The sequence below is a fragment of the Lacerta agilis genome, chromosome 4, assembly GCF_009819535.1.
Source record: "Lacerta agilis isolate rLacAgi1 chromosome 4, rLacAgi1.pri, whole genome shotgun sequence".
In the NCBI taxonomy this organism is placed as follows: domain Eukaryota; kingdom Metazoa; phylum Chordata; class Lepidosauria; order Squamata; family Lacertidae; genus Lacerta; species Lacerta agilis.
The window spans coordinates 57,482,281-57,503,656 of NC_046315.1; the positions used below are offsets into that span (position 1 = coordinate 57,482,281).

Consider the following 21,376-nt stretch of genomic DNA (forward strand, 5'->3'; position numbering starts at 1 on the left):
TTTTTTATTTTTTTTAGAAGAGTTGTATTTACTCAGACTAAATACTTTATACATAATGAATTGTAAAACAATAAATTTTGTAACAATTCTAGTGAGCAACTCAGTGTAGAGTTTGTTTTACCTACTTGGGACAATGTGTTGGAATTTTTTGCTGAGTTTCCTGATCAAGTGGTGATAGCATATTAACATAAAAATATTGCAAGATCTGCAGTGTCCTAACATTGGAATAACACTGCATCATTTTTAGGACAGCCATAATAGAAAAACCAAGCCCTCCAAGTATAGGGTACCATTGCAATCTACTATTGGTATTACTGAGGTTAATTAAACACTTGGTTAGGGGCTTCCCAGAATCAAAGTCATTTAATTAACCAATGCATGTGCCGCATTGAATACTAATGTGATTTTATTAATACTAGTTCAATACAGGTGGTTTTTAAAAATACTTTTTGTTGCTTCCTACTTGTATCCTTTTTGACTTTCTGTAAACTAAGAACTACAAATTTTAAAAGCTGTTTCGAGCACTGCAAACAGCAAGGGCGCTTGGTAATGCCTGCCCCGCAGGATGCATTTATAATATTGATGGTGTGGAACTGTTAGGAGCTACTGATTTACTGTCTCTGCTGTGTCAGCTTCGTTGGCAAGAGTACAGTGAAATTATATCAGTAGCACAAGAACTGTGGAATTCTGGCTGAGCTATCCTTGGCAGAGAAGTGGGGGAAGATGCTGTAAGACACACTTAAATTCATTCAGTCGTGAATACCGCAGGGATCTGGGTCAGCCTGCAACATACATTAGAGCATTCAACAAGTGGCACTTTCTTACAGTGAGATAAAATGAATGGGCATTGTGTGGGTGCAGTGATGTATGGATTATGTCCCTATCTAGCAATCATAATATCCTAGATCAGCAAAGCTTTAGGATTTGTTGACATTGGGGTTTTGTCTAGGATTTAGATGCACTCATTCTTTGCATACAACCTCTGCAGGAAGCAGGGCAACAACAGTGCTAAACCCTGTCATTCCAGGTAGAGTGAGGGAAGGCTCCAGAGTGTGCATTTTTGGGGGGAGGGGAGTATTGTGCCAAAATCCTCACAACATTGTGGCTGTCTTTCATGATTGGCCCTAAAAGAACAAATTCTCAATGGAGAAACCTGGATTGTACAAGGAGGATGAGCCATTTAATTTAGACCACACCCTACCTCTTTCTCCACCCAGATATTCTAGCACATCCCTAAAATTTTTACTGATGCTCCGCCAAGGATGGATTTGTTTCACACAGACCTCCCCAAGAGTTTTCATCTGTGCCCTAACACTTTCTGCTTCCGCTGTTGCTGCACAACCCTATATGACTATCACACTTGCACCTACTCCACTGGTGCAATTATGTGGCTATCCCGAGACTCACCCTGCCATAATTAACACTTGAGAACCTATCCTGGGCATAACTACCCAGATCTCTTCCCTTAACTTCTATTTTGGGAAAGAAGGGGTTATTCTAAATGTGGTCTTTTGGATCATCCATTATAGATTGGAAGAAAGGTGGTGCTGGGTTAGCTTGACTAGAACCATAAAACCACATTATAAGAACTCTGTAAATGCTATTTTACCCGCAGTTTAAGCAGTATATTTTAATTGAAAATCTGAAGGATAAAAAATAAGAATGGCATTTGCTGGCTTCCTTGGTCTGAAATGAGCAAGAAAAATAGTTAAAATCAAAATATTTCAACAGGACTGTAACAGGTAAATCTAATATTTATAATAAAAAAGATAAATATCAAGGCACATCCAGGGTGTTTATCTGCCTGCTAGATATTTAATAATGGTATTTCTCCCTGCAGTGACTTCTTGCTCTAAAATAAATGACTGAACAGTGTCTTATTGCTGACACAGATCACAGTTTGTTGCTAATGGAATGTTAACTGCTTTTTAAATAACTCTGAATAAATCTGCTGATCCATAAGATTCATCAGAAAGAAATTCAATTCATCTCTTGGCTCTGTTGCATGCACTGACATTAAACATATTCTTCCATAGTTTACTTCACTCTGGACTCATAATGCCACTATCAGCACCCAGTTTGCAACAGGACTGTTTAATAGAAGGACTATGACACATTAATAATATAATGTGAAATAAAGATGATATCTAAAAGGAGGTGAGGGCCTCAAAAACATTTTCTCTACTCCATATGCAGACCCCAGAGCCTTCTGCAAACTAAAAACAAACACAGATAAAATATATAATGGTCCAAAGAAAAGCAATCATATACAGGAGTTTGCGTCTTTAAAAAGGTTTTGAAGTTAAGAGAGGCCAAAATTACACAGCAAATCTTTCTTGTTGTATCTCATTTAAAACATATACTGCCCTATAACCTATTTAGAATTTCAGAGCAGCATACAACCAATTGCATCACAGTACAAACACACTAATAACTTATCACAAGTTGTATTAAAAAGGTTCCTGTGGCAGTTGCACAGTCATACATTCTAGCCAAAACATGCACATGAAAGCTCATACCAAGAACAAACTTAGTTGGTCTCTAAGGTGCTACTGGAAAGAATTTTTTATTTTGTTTTGACTATGGCAGACCAACACGGCTACCCATCTGTAACTGATACATTCTAGCAATAGCAATGTAGGTGCTAGTGGATGATGGGAGAATCACATTCTGCCACCAATGACCATGAACTGACTGCTCTTGAAACAATTTCCCCCCCTACAATAATTTGAAGACCCATTGATGGGAAGAGGATTGTATCACTTGCAAGCAATGGGCTGCAGGATGTATGACTTGCCTGTACGATAGTGATGAATCAAAGAATGTGGCAGCCAATGGAGGCTTCTTGGAGTGAAAGGAACTGTAAATGCATGCTCACCAGAAGCCCACAATGGTAGCACATCCCCATCTGAATGAATATTAATAAGTCCAATTTTTTGCAGATGTTTCTAGTGTTGTGAGGGAGTGGATATTCTGTGTTTTTGCTATAACAGACATTGCTAACTTGGATTCTTCTGAACATGTTCTCAAGATATCAGTAGAGAAGCGGCAGCTTATTGGACTCCCAGAAATCCTAACATTAAAAAAAAAAAACCCCATGAAGAAAAGAAATGAGGATAAGGTAAAGGAAGAAGATAGGGCAATCAAAATGTCAAATATTAAGGAAACACAAAAGCAAACAATGACCCAGCTATGTGCTGCATTCTAATGTCATTCAAACACGCTGCATTTCCTCCTCTTGGTGACATGCATTTGGAATTGAAAAATGGATGTTTAGTTTTTTATGAGTTTTTTTTCTTTACAAACGTCAAGCATTGTAATATTAGCTCAAATATGGAAGAACACTAAAAATGGTATGTTCCAAGACAACAAAATACAGTATAGTATCTTAATAAATCATTCTAGACAAGCAAGCCAAAAGTAAGTTTGCTCAAGATACTGCAAATAAATAATGGATATATTGGATATCTACTTCAGTATGAGTAAGAAATGTGAAATATATCACATATCAAATACAAATGATAAAACAGTAAAATATATGAAACACAAAGTAGTATGGATAACCAAAGCAGACTAGCAACTAAATTCAGATATTCAATACAATTAACTGGCCATCAATTTCAGAAGTCAAATCAGATATTAGGTATTAAATTCTGCCTGAGGTACTATACCCATGTTGTTAAGAACATCAGACCTGACACAAAGGTAGTTCTGAAGTGCAGAGCAAAGACAAATTTGTCCTGCCTGGCAACAGTCAAGATCACATGTCCCTTCCTCCTCTGATCAATTTTAGGTTGCTTGGACATCCAACATTTAAAGCTTATGACTTTCCCCAAAGAATCATGGGAATTGCAGTCTTCTAAGGGTGCTGGGAACTATAGTTCTCTGAGGGGGTAAACTAGAGTTTCCAGGATTCTATGGGCAAGTTGTATGCTTTAAATGTATGGTTTGCACACAACCTTTATTATTCTAAAACAGGATGGGAAGGTTGTGGCCCTCCAGATGCTGCTGAATTCTAACTCTCATCAGTCAATGATAAGGGATGTTGGGGACTGGAGTCCAGCAACATCTGGAAGGGCATAAGTTTTCCATCCCTGCCCAAATCTTATTCTAAGTACAGTATACTGATGGGGAGTTTGTGCAAGAAAAGGACCATATACAGGACCTGGTATCACTTCTCATCTGAAGTTTGGCAAAATCCAATGGCAAGGCAGTCTGGAATAGCTTCTCACTTTGTAGTTTTAACAGTTTCTATGCCAATAAAGGAGACTGAATTGAATTGACTTAACAGTTGCAGATTTCTTTTGCTGGGAGGAGTTCCACAACTTACAAATTAAAGGATATGGATGACAGTTGTTTGTGCACAAGTCCTACAACCCTCTACCTGCAGGCACTGAATGGAAAGAGTGCAGGTGGATTGTGTCCACTGTCTTTTTCTATTTGGTGCAGCAACTGGCTTAGATAATTGTCAAGGTTATGGGGGATTAATCAAGCGAGAAGGAAATGCTGGCAGGTACTAAAAACACTAAGGTCAGACGCAGACATCTGCTGGGATGTCAGCAATACAAAGAGATCTCTGTCTCTGATAGCACAGGATAAGACAGAAATTGCAGAGGAACTGAAAGGAGGATGAAATCACAGTGGAAAAGTTAACCAGCTTGTTAAACAAAGAACTCGAAAGAAACTATGCTTATCTTGAAGTAGTAGCTTGCATATTCAGTAATGCAGGTGGTTTAAGTGCAAAAGGACCTGAAACAGTAAATACCAGGAAGTGGAAGGGATGTTGGGATAGTGACAGTTTTTGTTTGTTGGCATCACCCTGTCTTGGGAGACAATGGAGGGGTGCGTTTTTGGGAGGGGGGGGTCAAACTGTTGGAGAGTTACAGAGCCTGCTGTGGCTGTAGAGACCAAGAAATGTTTTGTTGCAGCTGGGGCAGATGAAGGCATCCAATTGTGCTACTGCAGATACACCATGCTGTTTCTCCTGTCAGCAGTCATTCCTCCTTTGGGCACTGCTGTGGATACACAACCTGACTGTCTGTGTCCAGGCACTGCAGTAATCTGCAAGGGATTCTCACACAGCAGGGTTTGATGTTGTTAGACTTCCTGTCATGTTTGCAGACATCCTTGTAACAAAGTTGGTCGCCAATGGGCCTTGCTCCTGAAGCCACCTCTCAGTAGAGCACTTCCTTGGGAATCCTGCCATCTTCCATTCAGTGTACATGGACAAGGCAGAATAGACAGCACTGGGATGGGAGTGCAAGCATGCTTGGAATATGGGCTTGGGAAAGCACATCTTTGTTTGAAATTCTGTCCTGCCATGTGGTACCCCAAATCTTCCTGATGCAGTGCATGTGGAAGGTGCTGAGGCACTGCTCACGGCGGTTGTAAGTTGCCCACGATTCACTTCCATAAAGCAGTGTGCTCAACGTGCAAACCTGGAAGACCTTCATTTTGTTACTGGACATTAGCATCACATTCTTATATGCTTGCTTGTCTGGTTCAGCATCGATGGAGAGGTTGCTAGATATGGCAGAACCCAGGTGGTCAAAATTGTCTACCACCGCAAGTGTGTGATCATCAATGCTGATACATGGAGTCCTGGTTACATTACCACTTGCAGAATACTGTAACTGGAATCTGAATGAGGTTCCCAAATAAAGGAGGCCATTTAGAACTTTAGTCAAAAAGAAATAAAAGGTGTGCACATGACCTGTACACACACCTATCCCAATGGTTCGGCTTCCTTTGTGCCTTCTTTCCCTTCCAAAGTTCACACAGCCCACTCTCTGACTTGGAGAGTTTCTAGTTTATCAGCCCAGTATGTTCTCTCAGCCTTCCCCTATTTATGGCGAGCCATATCAGTGTAGCACATGAAACCCAGGGGAAGGTAGGAGCAGTTCTGGTCTTCTTTCCACTTTTAAAACTCTTGTGGTAAAGTTGGGTACAGAAGGTGGAGGAGGACAAGGAAAACCAGTCAAAGTCAGTCCAAATGACAGAAAACCCCTTTTCTCTGTGAGAAGCAAAAGACCAAATTTGGCAAGAAGACAGCTGCACTTTCATTAAAATTCAAAGCTACCAATGGAGCAAAGCAGTAAGACATAAATCTGCTATTTTGCTTTAGTAGTATGTGGCAATATTAAATGCTTTAACATAAATTTGAGAATGTGAGCTGCAAATATTAAAATTCTTGATTCTGATTCTATTTTCAGCCAGGCTGTGACAGATTGGAATGCCTTTATTATGTATACAGCAAAAGAAGATGCAGAAGAACCTTCCTCACACTACAAAGTTTTGTAATGTAACTGTAAACTATTATTTGTTTCCTCATTTGGACACATGAGTGGAATTGTGTTGCTCCAAGAGTTTGCAGACGTACAGTAATCTATATTCTCACCTCCTGGGGAAGGCGGAGTAGTGGGGTTTTTCTGTTCTTTGAAGATCTGCAACTTTTAAAAACAACAAAAAATATTTAAAAACTAAAGAGTTTAACCATGTGGTTTCTGTGACTTTAAGTGGCTTTTGATACCATTGTATCCTTCTGGGCAGCTTGCCAGGATGGGCTTGAATGGCAGTTTAGTGCTGGATTTCATTGTCATTTTTTTCCCTAGCAGGGAATTTTCAGGGCTTGTCCACACTTAATAATAACAGCCAAAACAAGGTGTATTTAACTGGTGCTGAGGCTGTTGAGCGCTAGGAGCTGCCAGGCTCCGTGTAAAAAGGTACTTGAAACTGCAGGTTCCCTCCCCCCATTTCCATTAGATGGCAATTAATGATGAAGCAGAACAAGGAAGCTGCTGCTTCTAAGCACCCTCTCCTTTTAAAAAGCAACTTGGCAAAAATGGCACCATCACTGAGGCTTGGCAGTGAAAACATCAGCTTGCCTCCTTAGAGCTGTTTATTGTTTGTAGATTTAGAAATGCGTGGGGAACAGGGGAAACATTTTTTTCCCCTCAGCAGTAGGTTGACAGCAACAGGCAGCAATTAGGCCCTGGAGGAATCAGCAAGGTTACAACTATTGGTCATGGTGGTTTACAATAAAAAACAGAATTAACAGCATCCTCTTGGGTCGGGAAAAATGTATTTTGTCATTTCAGTAGAAACTCTTTGTTTCAAGCAGTGCACTTGCTAAAAATTATTGCTAGGTGTCACTGGCTTCTAGAATATCCTCTCCCACACCCAGGTGATGGAGATGAGATGATTGTTGCCTGTCCAAATTATTTTTGCTTCTAGAGCTGTCAAGAAGGGTTGGAAATCCATCTTTCAAGCTTTCTTAGCACTCAATCCTACGCATGCTTAGGACATTCTTAGGTACGTAGGATTGCATTGAAAGCTAATGGTGCAATGCTATGCATATTTTACTCAGAAGAAAGTCCTGCTATATTCAAGAGGGTTAACTGCACATAGCACTGTAGCCTAAGACGACACCTACCACTCTTCTGGAGGTAATACAGTTTATTTATTTCCACTTACTTATTTAACAACATTTATATACCACTTGATTGCTTAAAAAACAAACAACCCTCCCAGCTGTTTTCAAAAATATAGAATAAAACACTTAAATTCAGACATACAATACCCAACCTCTGTTCAGGAAGAAGCACACTGCTGGAGTGACTTTATAAGTTATGAGTTGGGGGCACAGTGTTGTGGTGGTTCCACACCTACCTGCAGAATCGCTACCAGAAATTGGCATTGGAGTCTTCTGCTCCTTTAACTCCTTGACTCTTGAGAGGTGATATCCTGCAGGCACCCATCATCTTCCCCCGCTGTTTAACTTCAACATGAAGCCATTGGGATCAGTCATCTATTAATAAATTAACAACAACAACTTATTTATTTATACCCCACCCATCTGGCTGGGTCTCCCTAGCCACTCTGGGCCGCTCCCAACAGAATATTAAAAACACAATAAAAGATCAAACATTAACTTCCCTAAACAGGGCTGCTTTGAGATGTCTTCTAAAAGTCAGATAGTTATTTATTTCCTTGACATCTGAAGGGAGGGCGTTCCACAAGGCGGGCACCACTACCGAGAAGGCCTTTTGCCTGGTTCCCTGTAACCTCACTTCTCACAGTGAGGGAACCGCCAGAAGGCCCTCAGAGCTGGACCTCAGTGTCCGGGCTGAATTGTGGGGGTGGAGACGCTCCTTCAGGTATACTGGGCTGAGGCTGTTTAGGGCCTTAAAGGTCAGCACCAACACTTTGAATTGAGCCTGGAAACATACTGGGAGCCAATGTAGGTCTTTCAGGACTGGTGTTATATGGTCTTGGTGCCATCAATATGAAGAAGGCAGGGAAGGCGTGCAAATTTCACAGCTACTGTACTTGATATGGGGTTGTTCCTCCCTATACAGTCATACCTCAGGTTGCGTTCTTTCGGGTTGTGTACTCTGCAATCCCGGAAGTAAAAATCGCTGTGCACACGCAAAGCGTCCTGCGCAATCTGCGCATGCACAGAACCATTCTGCGCAGTTCGCGCATGCGCAAAAGTGTGATATTGCGCTTTCGTGCATGCGCAAAATGAACGCCCGGGTTGCATACTTTTCGGGGTGCAAACGGATCAGGTACATAACCCGAGGTACCACCTATTACAATGTCAAAACAAGCCTCGCTCTTCATCTAGCAACGGGACCCTGTTTCGCTGACAATACAGGAAGATAAGAAGCTGTTTTACACTTAATCAAACCACTGGTCCATCTGTCTCAGTACTGTCCACACTGACTGGTGGTGGCTCTCCAGAATTTAAGACTGGAGTCTCTCCCAAGCCATAGATTGAACCTGGGGGCTTCTGCCTGCAAAGCAGATGTTCTGTCACTAAGCTATGAGCCTACTGTTCTCTTTCCCACATAAATTCCTTTACTTGCACATGCCACTTTTTTGTATTGCAACTTCTCTTCAAAAACTGAAAATCAGTCTCACTCCATTCCCATTTTCAACGGTTTTTCAGCTCCCACAGACCAGGCCTTCCACGCCCGACACTATCCCTTGCTCTGTTTATATCAGCTTAGAAATATTCACTGTTTAATGTTCACTCGTTGAGGAAAGATGGAAAGGCAAACAAATGTTTCCTGGAATGCTAGCAAAGCATCTCAAGCAGACAGAAAAGAGGGGAAATGTGATTCATGAATGGCAGGAGGTCTCTGCAACCGATGAAAGCAAAGGCAGCTTCTGTTGTATTGCCTCAAACAGTGAGGCCTTCATGTGATAGTCTTCAGGGGAGATTGTTTCACATATGTAGTAATTTTCCTGTCTGGCAGGCTAGCAGTGAACAACAGCAAGTCCTTTGTGCATAGATATTTACAAGGCACACCAATGCTTTCACTTTTGGCATTCCCATTCCTACTGGAGGAACATGCTCCTGAAGACCTCTTGTGCCAAGAAAAATGAATGTTGCTTGTTTTCCCCAGTCACGCTCTGGAGGATTCAGCTCCTAAAGCACTGTTTTCCAGAGCCTGTGAAGAAAGAAATATTAGTTTCCTTTCAAAGCACAATAGTTGTATGCAGATACGAAGCTAATATTTGAACTCTGTCAAGCAAGCTCTCCTAATAGGATTTTGAAGCCTCTAGCCAAGAACTCAGCTTCCATTATTACAAACAATTTACACATGCCACAGGCAAATACTAATGTTTAAACAATAAAAAAGAATCTAAACTCTGTTGTTTAAATGACAGAGTATAGGATTACAGGCTAGTAATCCTATTTTTAGCCTCCCCCCTCCTTTTTCTGGCACTGCACAATCTGGGTACAAACCAGCCAAATGTGAATTTAGTTGTACAATGGGGTGCTTAATATTTGCTGCATCATTTATCTGAAGGATCTTTCAGATATTTATTTTTTGTTGGTAACAGTCTCATGGGGTGGTTCCACTGGCTAATTTTCACACAGGGAGCCATTTTGTGAAATAACCCTTGTCAGAGACAATGCTTACCAACTTGGCATATGAAGCCACCCACCTTTTAATGCAACAAGGGAAACCCTGACCACTTTGGAGTTTCACATATAATGTGAGAGATTATGCATGAGTAGAGACTTTGTTGTCTGCGATTCTGACACTGTTCCATCTAAACATAATCTTGACTTGCCGGAAATGGGTGTGAGCAGAATGTTCAAACCCCAATGCCTCATATATGGTATTCTATCCCCTGATTCCAAACAGCATATTCACTTCAAAGTGCACACAAAGCCCCTACACATGAATTTCCCTGCTCACTTCAAAAGTGATAGTACTATGGAGACACACATTTTGCATCCGGAGCTGTTCCCTTCCATTGAAAATGATGGGAATGCCTTTGCAGTCCAGAAGCCATCTGCTCCATAGGAAATCATTTGGGGAAGGGCCACAGCTCAGTGGTAGAACATGTGCCCTGCATGTAGAAGAACCCAACTTCAATACCTGGCATTTCCAGATAGGACTGGCAGGGGGAAGCCCTGCCTGAGACCCTGTGTACACAATACTGAGCTAGATGGATTAATGGGTAAGGCAGCTTCCTATGTTCCTGTGGACTGGGGTTCATATCTTGAAAGGGTTAGTCATAGAAACTAGCACCTAGGCTGCTGCAAAGGTCAGGAAGCAGGGTTCTCCTATCTGGCCCCTAGGAATTGCAGACCAGAAGGGCATCTCCTTTGCATGCAGAAGATCCCAGGTTCAAATCCTCACATCTCCAAGTAGGGTTGAAAGAGAGCCCTGCCTTAATTTCTAGAGAGTTGCTGTCAGTCAGTGTGGAAAATACTGAGCTAGATGAACTAGTTATCCGACTCAGGGTAAGGCAACGTTCCTATGGATTATGGCACATGTACCGAAAGCAGAAACAAAGCTTTATGTTGCATTCATGTGCCGATGTTACACTTCAAGTTACCTTTACAAATCACAAGAGAAATACCACGGTTTGTGCATAAGAACCTTGCAATCAGATGTAACCCTTGGAGCAAAACATAGATTCCTTTAGAATTACCATTTCTTTCTTGCCCCAAGACAACTCAGAGAACAAGTGTGTGGTCTGCATTTAAATGTTCACATATCTGCAAGACCTTGCAGGAGAGAGTTCTTTGATTACAGAACAGCTTTCTTCATGGGGAAATTGGTTTCCTTGGGATTCAGGTGATCAGAACGGGGCATTTTACTGAGTCTGAATGGTATAGATTGCTATCCGGAAACATTCAGAGAAGTCCCAGCGCATAATCAAAAGGAATCTGTGTTAAACCCAATAAGCCTGAGCATGAACTAGAGTTCTGCGGGAACAAGACTGTATTTGTGAATCCTCCACATTTTACTACCAAAGTGGCTTCAGCTCATGCATCTCTGCCTAGGGGAAATATCCAACTTGCTTTTCATTCATTAACCTGAAAGTATGGAAAAAGGAAGCACAAATCACTTGTACTTCCTGTTTCAGCATTTCTGTAGGTTTTGCCCCAAGACTTATACAGCTGATGCTATTGTACATTTACAGGGGCAAATTCCATCAGGGGAAATAACTACTGTCTTATATAGAAGCAGTGTGGGAAGCTAAAATCATAACTGGCAGGGTGGAGGCGTGGGAAGATGATTAGGTCCATGGAAGTAAGTAAGTTCAAAGCACACCCTCAGAGAACTGAAATGTAGGGCTAAATAGTCATGGCATCAATATTTTAAAATGCCCCTCTAAACATTTTATATCAATAAATTCAATATGAATGAATAATCCCCTGGCAATTCATACCAAAGCCAAACAATAAAGGTACTGAAAGAATACAAAACAATTACAAAATAATATATCAACCTCAAACCAAAAAACAAACCATTAAATCAAGACAAAAACATGAAACAAAATGTAAGATCAACATTTTGGAACAAGGCAGCAGTGGTTAATAAATATAAATATAAAAAGCTACCACCATCGTGTCAGTAGGCATTTCATTATATTCCAAATTATACTCAGATTAAGCAGTGCACTGGCAATTCCCATCAATAGGACCTAACAATAAAATATATACAGTACACAGTCTCAGAACTGGAAGACACACCCTGCCAAGAAAAGAGCCACCTTTTGACTCCGATGAAACCTCTCACCAAGGTTCCACCTCTTGTCCAAAATCAGATTCTTATATCTACAAGGCACTCTATTCAGTATGTATGTTGCCCTTTGGAAACTTAATTTATGAAGGCAAAAATGCTTCATAAAAAAAGATTCTGGGGGAAATAACAATAATTTAAATCACTGAAACTCTGAAAGACAGAACACACTAGATCACTTGGGACTTTGAAATCTGATGTTAATTGTATTTAAATGGCTCACATTAATAAGCATTTAATCAAGAAACTTTGAGGGGAGTGTGTCATGCAAGCAGGGGTGTAGCAAGGGGGCATAGGGGGCGGGCCAACCCATGTTCCATAATGGAGGGGGTGACGAATTATCAAGGAACAATTGCTGCCCTACCAGGGCGGTTCATTAAAAACTTTTTTTTTAAATGCCTGCTCCAAAGGTCTTATCTTACTATACTAGGGATTATATAGCTATATATGAAATTTCATGCATATCGGTTAATATCTTGACCCTCCTCCACCAAAATAGCTGTTTACTTGGCTGTTTTCCTATGTCATGAAGGCTGAAATTTCAGTTCAGTGGAGCACTTACTGTTCCCAAACCTAACCCTGTGGAAAGCCATCTAATTAGACTTTAATTTGATTTTGAGATGTTTTTAGGAGGTAATTTAATTATTGTTTGATTTTATACCAATGTTATGTATCTGATGTTGGCCACCCTGAGCCCGACTTCAGCCAGGGAGGGCGGGATATAAATAAAAGTTTATTATTATTATTACTTGTTATTATTCCTTTGTAAGAAAATATGAAATAACGTAAAACCATTTTTGCAGGGGGGGATCAATGGGGGGTGGTGACAAGAAATTATATGTACCGGGTATCACCTGCCCTTCCTACGCCTCTTGGGGGGGGGTGACAAATTTTTTTTGCCCCTGGGTACCAATTTACCTTGCTACGCCCCTGCATGCAAGAGCGCGTGGAAAATATGTTTGGGTTTTTATTCACATTGCTTCATATCCTAAATTCCGTTTTATTTGCATCAGTAATATGATTCTTACTGTATTTTCCAATTCCTCCCTATATACCCCAACATATGTGCGTGCGCTTCACACACACACACACACACACACACACACACACTCTTTTGTATAAGAATATACCTTCTTATATAAAACTCTAAGTCACTCACTTTTGTTGGCGTACACACTATCAACCCATTAAAAAATGGGGTAAGCATTAGTCCTCTTCATTGGCTATACTCCACACAATGTCTATAGGATGAATGAAGTGGCACTGTGCCCTCTGCCTCTGTCCTTGATGCCATTTCCCATGCCCATCCTGCCCTGCCCTGTTCACACACCGAAGGAGGGAAGTTTGCTGAGCATAGGCAAACTCTTCCCATGATTTGGGAACCCTGATTACACATGGTTTCAGGCAACAGTGAGAGCCTATGCACATTTACAAGACTTGTCTGGCACAGGCATTTTGCTAATGTGCGAACAGCATGTTGCAGAGCCAGCAGGTTCAGCCCTGAGAACTCACTTTCCATGAGATCTTAATCATGTAGAGAAGAGGTAGGGAACCGGTGGCCTCCAGATGTTGTTGCATACCAACTCTCCTCTGCCCCAACCAGCATGGCCAATAGTCAAAGAGATGGTGGAAGCTGTGGTCCAGCAACATCTGGCAGCCACAGGTTCCCCCATCCTGAAACATATAATGACAGAAAAAGGCCATTGATAGCACAGTTTATATACACATGCACACACAATACCCTTAGCAAGGCTGAATATTTCACTATTGCTTTTGAATTAAGGCTTGCAGGATAATCATGCAATTGGTGCATTGCACCTTTGACATGTATTGAATTGATCGTTCAGATTACAGAGGCATTCAGTGGCAGAGTTTGATGATTTGTGTCGTAAACAAATACTTTGGTTGCTCAAGAGTGCCTGCTTAATTACAAGCTTAGAAGACTCTTCACATCATTCCAGATACCTGCTTTGGTTATAACTCTCAGATGCCACAGCTAATTACTCCAGAGCACGGCATGGATAATCAATGCACGGAGCAGGTGGTGCCGTTTTGTCAGGCGTCACATGTGCTATTTTTGCTGAAACAAATCCAGAAGCTAACCTGCAATTTGAGCAAAAGAAACAGAAGGCTTTTTAAACAAGCCCTTTGCCTAGACTACCTGGAGCAGACAGCTTCAGAGGGATGACTGATGCAAAACATGTGTTGACAATCTGGCTTGATCAAAGACTCAAAAGGAAAAGGGATGAGGTATTGTCACAGAGAACAGAAATGAACCACTGTTGGGAGTTGTTATGAATCATCAGCTGGGGTCCAAGGCAAGTCTATTTCTTTACCCCCTAGCTTTTGTGGAAACAAAGGTGTGTGTGTGTGTGTGTATGTATTACCCAAACCCACCAGATTATGCAGAGTGAAAGCATTTTGCAACAGAAGCAGACTACGAACAAATTGCATAGGCCCGCTTGAAAAACGTTAAATCACAGATATGAATGCCCCAATTATACAAAGGTTGGCACTTCTCCCAGAATGATTGAGCCAAATGCCCTTTGGCCATTGTTTGTTTCTAATAATATAATTAAATATATGGAATTGGAATATTGTCCGCTGAGTAGCATAGATGGACCACTAAAAATGTAGACTGGGTTGAACCATCTACAGAACGATTTAAAACAACTCTCTTGTCACTGCCAATTCATTGTTACCATCTGTCCTTGTTCTTGTAGTTTTGCAAAGAAATCATAGTTAACATAACATGATCAGATGCCCAGATCCACAGAGAGAACAGTCGTTTTTAATGTAATGTCTTCACATCTCATCAGATTCAGCACAATCACTTCAATGTGCCAGGTTCCCCCCCCCCCCTTTGGTGATATGATATGTAGCATTAACAGCCAAAAGTCACTCCCTTAAAATATTTTCATCATACCAGATGCTAATAACTATAGAATTGCTACCCTTGGGTATTTGAAAAATAATACTATGGATGTCCTGCCATTCATGCTGTTCAATGAAGCATTTAATACAATCAATTTCACGTGAAATATGTCATGCCTTGTAAATCATTTTGCTGTTCGCCTTTCCAATGTCAACCAGTTGTCACACTGTCAAATTGAAATGAAATGGTTCCTATCTTTGCAAACTAAAATGTAAGGGGCTTTTCTGCAGACTCTTTTCATTAAGGTTGCATTCCTGAACCAAATTGACCAGACGTAAGCCCCATTGAGTTTCTGGGGCATATTTCTGAGTAGACATGTTGTATGATAATGCTGTATGCTAATACTGGGATAACACTGTATGATAATGACTCCCAAAGTCCCATGAGACTTGTGGGCAGGTTTTTGAGCAGTTTGTTAAGTCTGCTACAGCACAAGAGAATAGAGTACAGTGACATCAAAATCAGAGTCCACTAGCAAAAAGTACCACCCAAGCTGCTTCCGGACTGCCCCTATGTTATGAGTGGGATTCAATTGTATAGCAGTAAATTCAGGTTGCAGAACTAAAGTGGACTTGGTGTTTTTGCACAACAAAACCACTTCCACAGAAAAACCAACCCTAGACTTTTTGCAGTACAGAAGAATACACTGGAAAGAGTGAGATAACAATTGCTTGGTGCTACCTTGTATAACCTCCTCACAAACAAACCATTATTTATCAAAACAAAATAAAATAAAAAATTCCTTCCAGTAGCGCCTTAGAGACCTTAGAGAGTGGGAAGGGAAGTTGCTGAATTGCAACTAATTACCAAACTTAAAACCATGGAGAGACCTGGTCTGAACAAAGACATTGGATTCTTATCTCATTATACACGACAAAGCTATCTTTAGCCATCTCACCCCTTGCTTTTTCCTGTAAGACCAATTGCAGTCGTTAACAGTCGTCAACAAGTTTTCCACACCTATCAGCCAATCACCCATTCCCACCACCCTTCTGAGTAATACCCCTCCCCACTCCCTCACTATATTTAAGGGTCTGATGACTTCCGTTTCAGTGTATCTGAAGAAGTTCGCATGCACACGAAAGCTCAGTTGGTCTCTAAGGTGCTACTGGAAGGAATTTTTTATTTTATTTTGTTTTGACTATGGCAGACCAACATGGCTACCTACCTGTAACTGAAACCATTACTGTATTAATGTTTAATAAAGAAAGGGCATTGTATAACTACCCCACAAATCAGGAAGAATGCTCAATAAACAACTGAGGGAGGCCTTGGTTTGTTAATAAAAACACAGTGGTTTGTTTTTTTCCAGTATGATAAGTAAGAGCTGTCATCTCCCTGCTACCCCATGTCGTGTTAATATTATCATATCAAGGCATGCTGACTGAATTCTATTTTCCTCGGCAGAGTATGCCAAGGCTAAACTGAAATTAATGACTTGACATTTATTTTACTCTTTGGCTTTACTGGGATTTGGACACACCTAATTCTAATGGGATCATATGTGCTATTTCTTGCATTTTCTTTGCCATTTAGTCTCACAGTGTGAAAGTATTTGTCCCTCAGTCACTATACTCTAGTCTCTCTCTCTCTCTCTCTCTCTCTCTCTCTCTCTCTCTCTCTCTCTCTCCCCCCCCAACTTTCCAGACCTTTTATGTTTCTGTGGAAGGCTACATCCTTATTACATTTTTGGATGCCACTGGACCCTGTCATTTTTTATACGATTGTAGGCTAAACAACACATGATGTTGTGAGTCACTGAGGGTTAGTTAGTTAGTTACTGTAGTTAGTTATACATACATACATACATACATACATACCTGAAGCTGCAGAGGATGCAGTCTAAAGGAAAAGATCCATGTGGGGAATATAGCTTCTTAACCCTCTCACCTCATTTTCTTTTCCTACTTGATAACTGCTCTTCTCCAGCACTTTTCCCCAGACAGTTGGAGGATTTCAGCTAAAAACCCAAGCAAGAATGTGGATGCTAAATTGTTAGTAAGCACAGTATGTGGGACCATACAATGTCTTTGCTAATTGTATAACACATTTGTTGCTTGGGCATTAGGGAGTATGTAAAACCATTAATTCTACTCTTTTTAAACTGAGGGATTTTTAATCCCACAATTTTCATGTTGTTGTTTCTAAGGAAATGCATCAAGGTACTCCTGCTTCTTGTAACAGTAGCAACTCTTCCCGTTACTCCTAAAAACACAGGAACGTTTCTTTTCAATCTACACCTCCCTACCCCATGTCTGAATTCACTTTCACATTAGGGAATGCAATAAACTAGCCGAAATATACCGGTAAATAACAACCTTCCTCTCTCAAACCCTACCATAAATTAGGCTACTCAGCTTACCTTGGCTTCAAATTTGCAACAGGCATCTGTATTTAAAATGGCAGCTGTCATTGTGAGGCAAGGTCAAAGTTCACCCCAAGTTCCTCCTTTGTGGGTCTTATCTGCTTCCCATTGCACCTAGCTAGAGGTGAGTGGAGGGAGGTGGGGAGAAGCAGGCTGCTCAATTTCTAGCTTTCTGGGGCCTCACTTGCCTTCACCATTGTTTTCTGGTGTGTTCAAAGGGATATAGCAAGTACATTCCTCAGCTGTTTTAGATATCCAACTAGTGTACAGCACAACCACCCACCCCAGCCATAGGCCCCATCTGCACTATGCATTTAAAGAAGGATTCATAGAATCATAGAGTTGGAAGAGACCACAAGGGCCATCCAGTCCAACCCCCTGCCAAGCAGGAAACCCCATCAAAGCATTCCTGACAGATGGCTGTCAAGCCTCCGCTTAAAGACCTCCAAAGAAGGAGACTCCACCACACTCCTTGGCAGCAAATTCCACTGTCAGACAGCTCTTATCACTTTAAACAGTCATGCCTCCCCACAAACAATCTGGAAACTGCAGTTTGTTCAGTAGCTGAGAGTAGCTAGGAGACCCCTATTCCTTCTCAAAGAGCTACAATTTGCAGAATGGTTGAACAATTAATCCCTCTTCCTAGGGAACTCTGGGAATTGTGGCTCTCTGATGGGAATGAGGGTCTCCTAACAATGCTAACACATCATTTTTGTTTGCATATTCCTCTTGTGCTGTTATTTTTCTTTTGGTCTGTGTAATCTTAAAGCTAAAGCCTTTTTCTTTTGTAATACGAATGTCCCCATTAAAATGGGGATTTTATGTGTGTGTGTATGTGTGTGTAATCCTTTTCCTGCTCTTAATGTAGGTGTGTTGGGTTAGCTACACAGAGCTGTTACATGTTGTCAAACACAAATGAATTTGCTCAATGCCTCTTCCAGCTGGCTCCAAGCTTGCAAACTAGTCAGGGTGCTTTTGGGATATGCTGCTGTTTGATAAAGCTGCACCTCCTTATTTACTATTCATAGCCACTGTCTTGATTTCCTCTGCACATTCACTCATTCTGTTCAGGTGTCTCCACTTCTGTTTGATGACTACTGAATGTAACAAACGCTGTGAAATTCCTTCTCTTTTCTGCCCGAAGATTGCCTGCAAATGTTTTCTGTGAGTGCAATATAGTATAATAACCCATCTATGAGGCTTAGGAATGAATAGCTCAGGCACATTGCATTGCTGTCATAGCTACTGTCCGTGGCTGAAGGCTCTCATAAATTCACAGCTACGGCAGAAATACCAGGCTGCCTTCTCAGCTGAAGATTCATTACCAGAGGGGGGAAATTCATAGCTGTATAAAGCTTTCCATCTGACAGTCAATTGTGATGCAAAAGGAGCAGGCACAAAGGAATCAGATGTGTGGAGTGGCGATATATCATGGCTAACATGGCAATAACAACCTACTGGACAGCTTTCTTTTCAAAAAGCTTTTCTTGCACTGGTAGGTCAGAAATCAACAGGACCAAAGCCAAATATCATCGGGGGCATGGGTATTGTTGTGCTGGTATTTCTCCTTCTCTGACTGTGTGTGAGTTTCCAACGGAGAAAATGACGGGAAATAACACTATCCTCTACAGCTGTTCAGGATTGACCTTTATTGCAAGCATCAATCCTGAACAGCTGTTTTTTCATGTGTTCTGTGAGGAATACTTGTGCAAAGAGGTAGCACCATGATCCGTTACACACTAGTCCATTTAGGAATTCTACATTGAATATTCACAGGGAAAAGTCACATGCCATTAAAAAGAGACACAGTTCCTAGCAATTGGGCTGCATAGATGTTTCATGCCATCCTCCATTGTCGTCATCCTATTGCAGCCCTTTTCCTGAATTCCCAGATTTCTCTTTCTTTCTTTCTTTCTTTCTTTCTTTCTTTCTTTCTTTCTTTCTTTCGTTTAAAATGGTGTTTATATGGCACCACACCTATGCATCTATTAACTATCAAATGTGGCTCTCCAGGCCTCTCTGTCTCCCCAGGCTGCACTTCCTCTGTAGCCACACCCCTCAGGCTTTATGTTGGTGGGGGCAGAAGTGAGTTATCTGCGATGCAATTGGTTGCAATAAATTAGTAAGTTTTTATTTATTTACAGTAATTGATTTAGGCAGGGCAGCTGCCCCCTGCACTCCCCTGGCTACACCCATGCCCCCTTAGAGCTTGCTTCACACCCTTCTTGAGTGTTTGTTTTGTCTGGCTGGAATGTGTCCTTGACTTCTGAAAATGAATCTTGCTTGACTGGACATATAGGAGCATGGGAAGGTGTGTAGAAACTAGCCTGCTGTACAAAAGTACAGTAATTGCTCTACCCACTATTGCTTTTGGCACCACCCCCCACTGGCATTTGGGTACCATAATAGATAAACACGAGAGAGAGAGAGAGAGAGAGAGAGAGCGAGAGAGAGAGAGAGAGAGAGAGAGAGCGCTTTGCTTTCTTGGTAATGCAGCCTTGAATTTCCTTCAGTTCTGACAGACATTACAGCAGCAGTTCTGCTTCTGGAAATCTACCTAAGGGGTATCCTTGTTGAAGCAGTGCATTTCTTAGCAGGCCTATTGAAGTCAAGTCACTAAGTGGTATCACATCTCCACTTTTTGTGTCACTTTCCATTTCATGTGTTGCTGTCAGCAACGCAAGCACATTCTGGTATGAAAACATATAAGGAAAAACTCTTACCTGCCGGTGTGCTTTAAAAAAAACACAAAAAACCCCAGCCAACTTTCACTTCACCAGCCTTGTTAAACTATTGGCGTACACATGAAGAAAACCTTTGAAACTGTCTGTACAATGCTCACAGTGCACAAACGTTTAGAAGCTGTGGATTTTTTTTTTTACAAGCTAAAGACAGAAGGCAGGAGGTATTCTCAGATCGCTATGGTGCAGGGGATGTTTAAGTCCTGAATCTGACCTTTAAATTGAATTAGGGATGATAACTACAATAAGGCATAACCAAATCTGAATGAGGCATAACCTGGACACTGATATCAATATCAAGACTTAATTCCCAGGTCATATGAAAAGTACCGGTACATAACTGAGCATGTGCTGAATGTGGTCAATACCTTCTACACTTGTTTAGGACAAGGATTTATGGGCACACTGAATTCTGGCATCTTCCCTCCCATCTTGGACCAATCTAAGTCATTAAAAATATCAAATCAGCATTCTAAACTTGCCATCAGTTTTGGATACCATACCACATAGTGACTGCTTTGGCCCAGTGCTAAAATTCATTGTTGGTGAGAGCATGATGACTACTGCAGGAAGTCTTCCAATTATTAAATGAGTTTCTTAAGCTGTCAAATATTGATGACTTCGGTCTCCTAAAATAGCCCTCAAATACTAAATAGTGCATTATTTTCCTCTTCTTTTTCTGATTCACAAATATGTTTGTTTTGCAGTACATCATTTCTTGATCAAACATCCTGTTCCCATTGAAATCAGGTGAAATTACTGTTATGATGATGAAAAGCTTTAAATATTAGGCAAATGTGGAAATAAGAACATGAGACATATCTGCATTCTGCTAAGGTTCTTAGGCTACTGACCATGATATTATTGGAAACAAATTGTCAGATGCTTTTTAAATAGACACATTTTCATACCTACCTTGATGCAGCACTATTACTCTCTCATTAACTCCAGAAACCAATTTATTGTTTGTGTCGTCCATTCAAATGGTAATATAATAACAAGCTAATGAGGACAAAAAAGGAGGGAAATGTTGACTCGTACATTGAAAATGATATGGGCTGGACTATATCAAAGCAGCTAATGCTTTATAATAAAGAAATTCTGGGAAAATGGGTTCCAGTTACATTTTTGCTGAGTTAAGCAAACCCATGCCTACATCTAATATGGGGTTGCCTACATAAGTAATGAAACTGACATAAGAGATGGAAGATTCAATTCTAGCATTTGATCAATATTATTACAAAGGTTTTGTGCCACCCCTAATCTCTGCTGAATGGCAGCA

At 40.9% G+C, this 21,376-nt stretch overlaps 1 long non-coding RNA gene across 1 annotated transcript; it reads right to left on the reverse strand.

Moving 5' to 3' along the window:
* Positions 1–9,003: 9,003 nt before the first annotated feature.
* Positions 9,004–17,422, reverse strand: LOC117045073. The gene is made up of 4 exons (XR_004426391.1): positions 17,351–17,422; positions 16,809–16,948; positions 14,019–14,156; positions 9,004–9,455 (listed from the first exon to the last, which is right to left on the reverse strand). It is a non-coding gene; the product is annotated as an uncharacterized LOC117045073 (long non-coding RNA).
* Between the last annotated feature and the right edge of the window lie 3,954 nt (positions 17,423–21,376).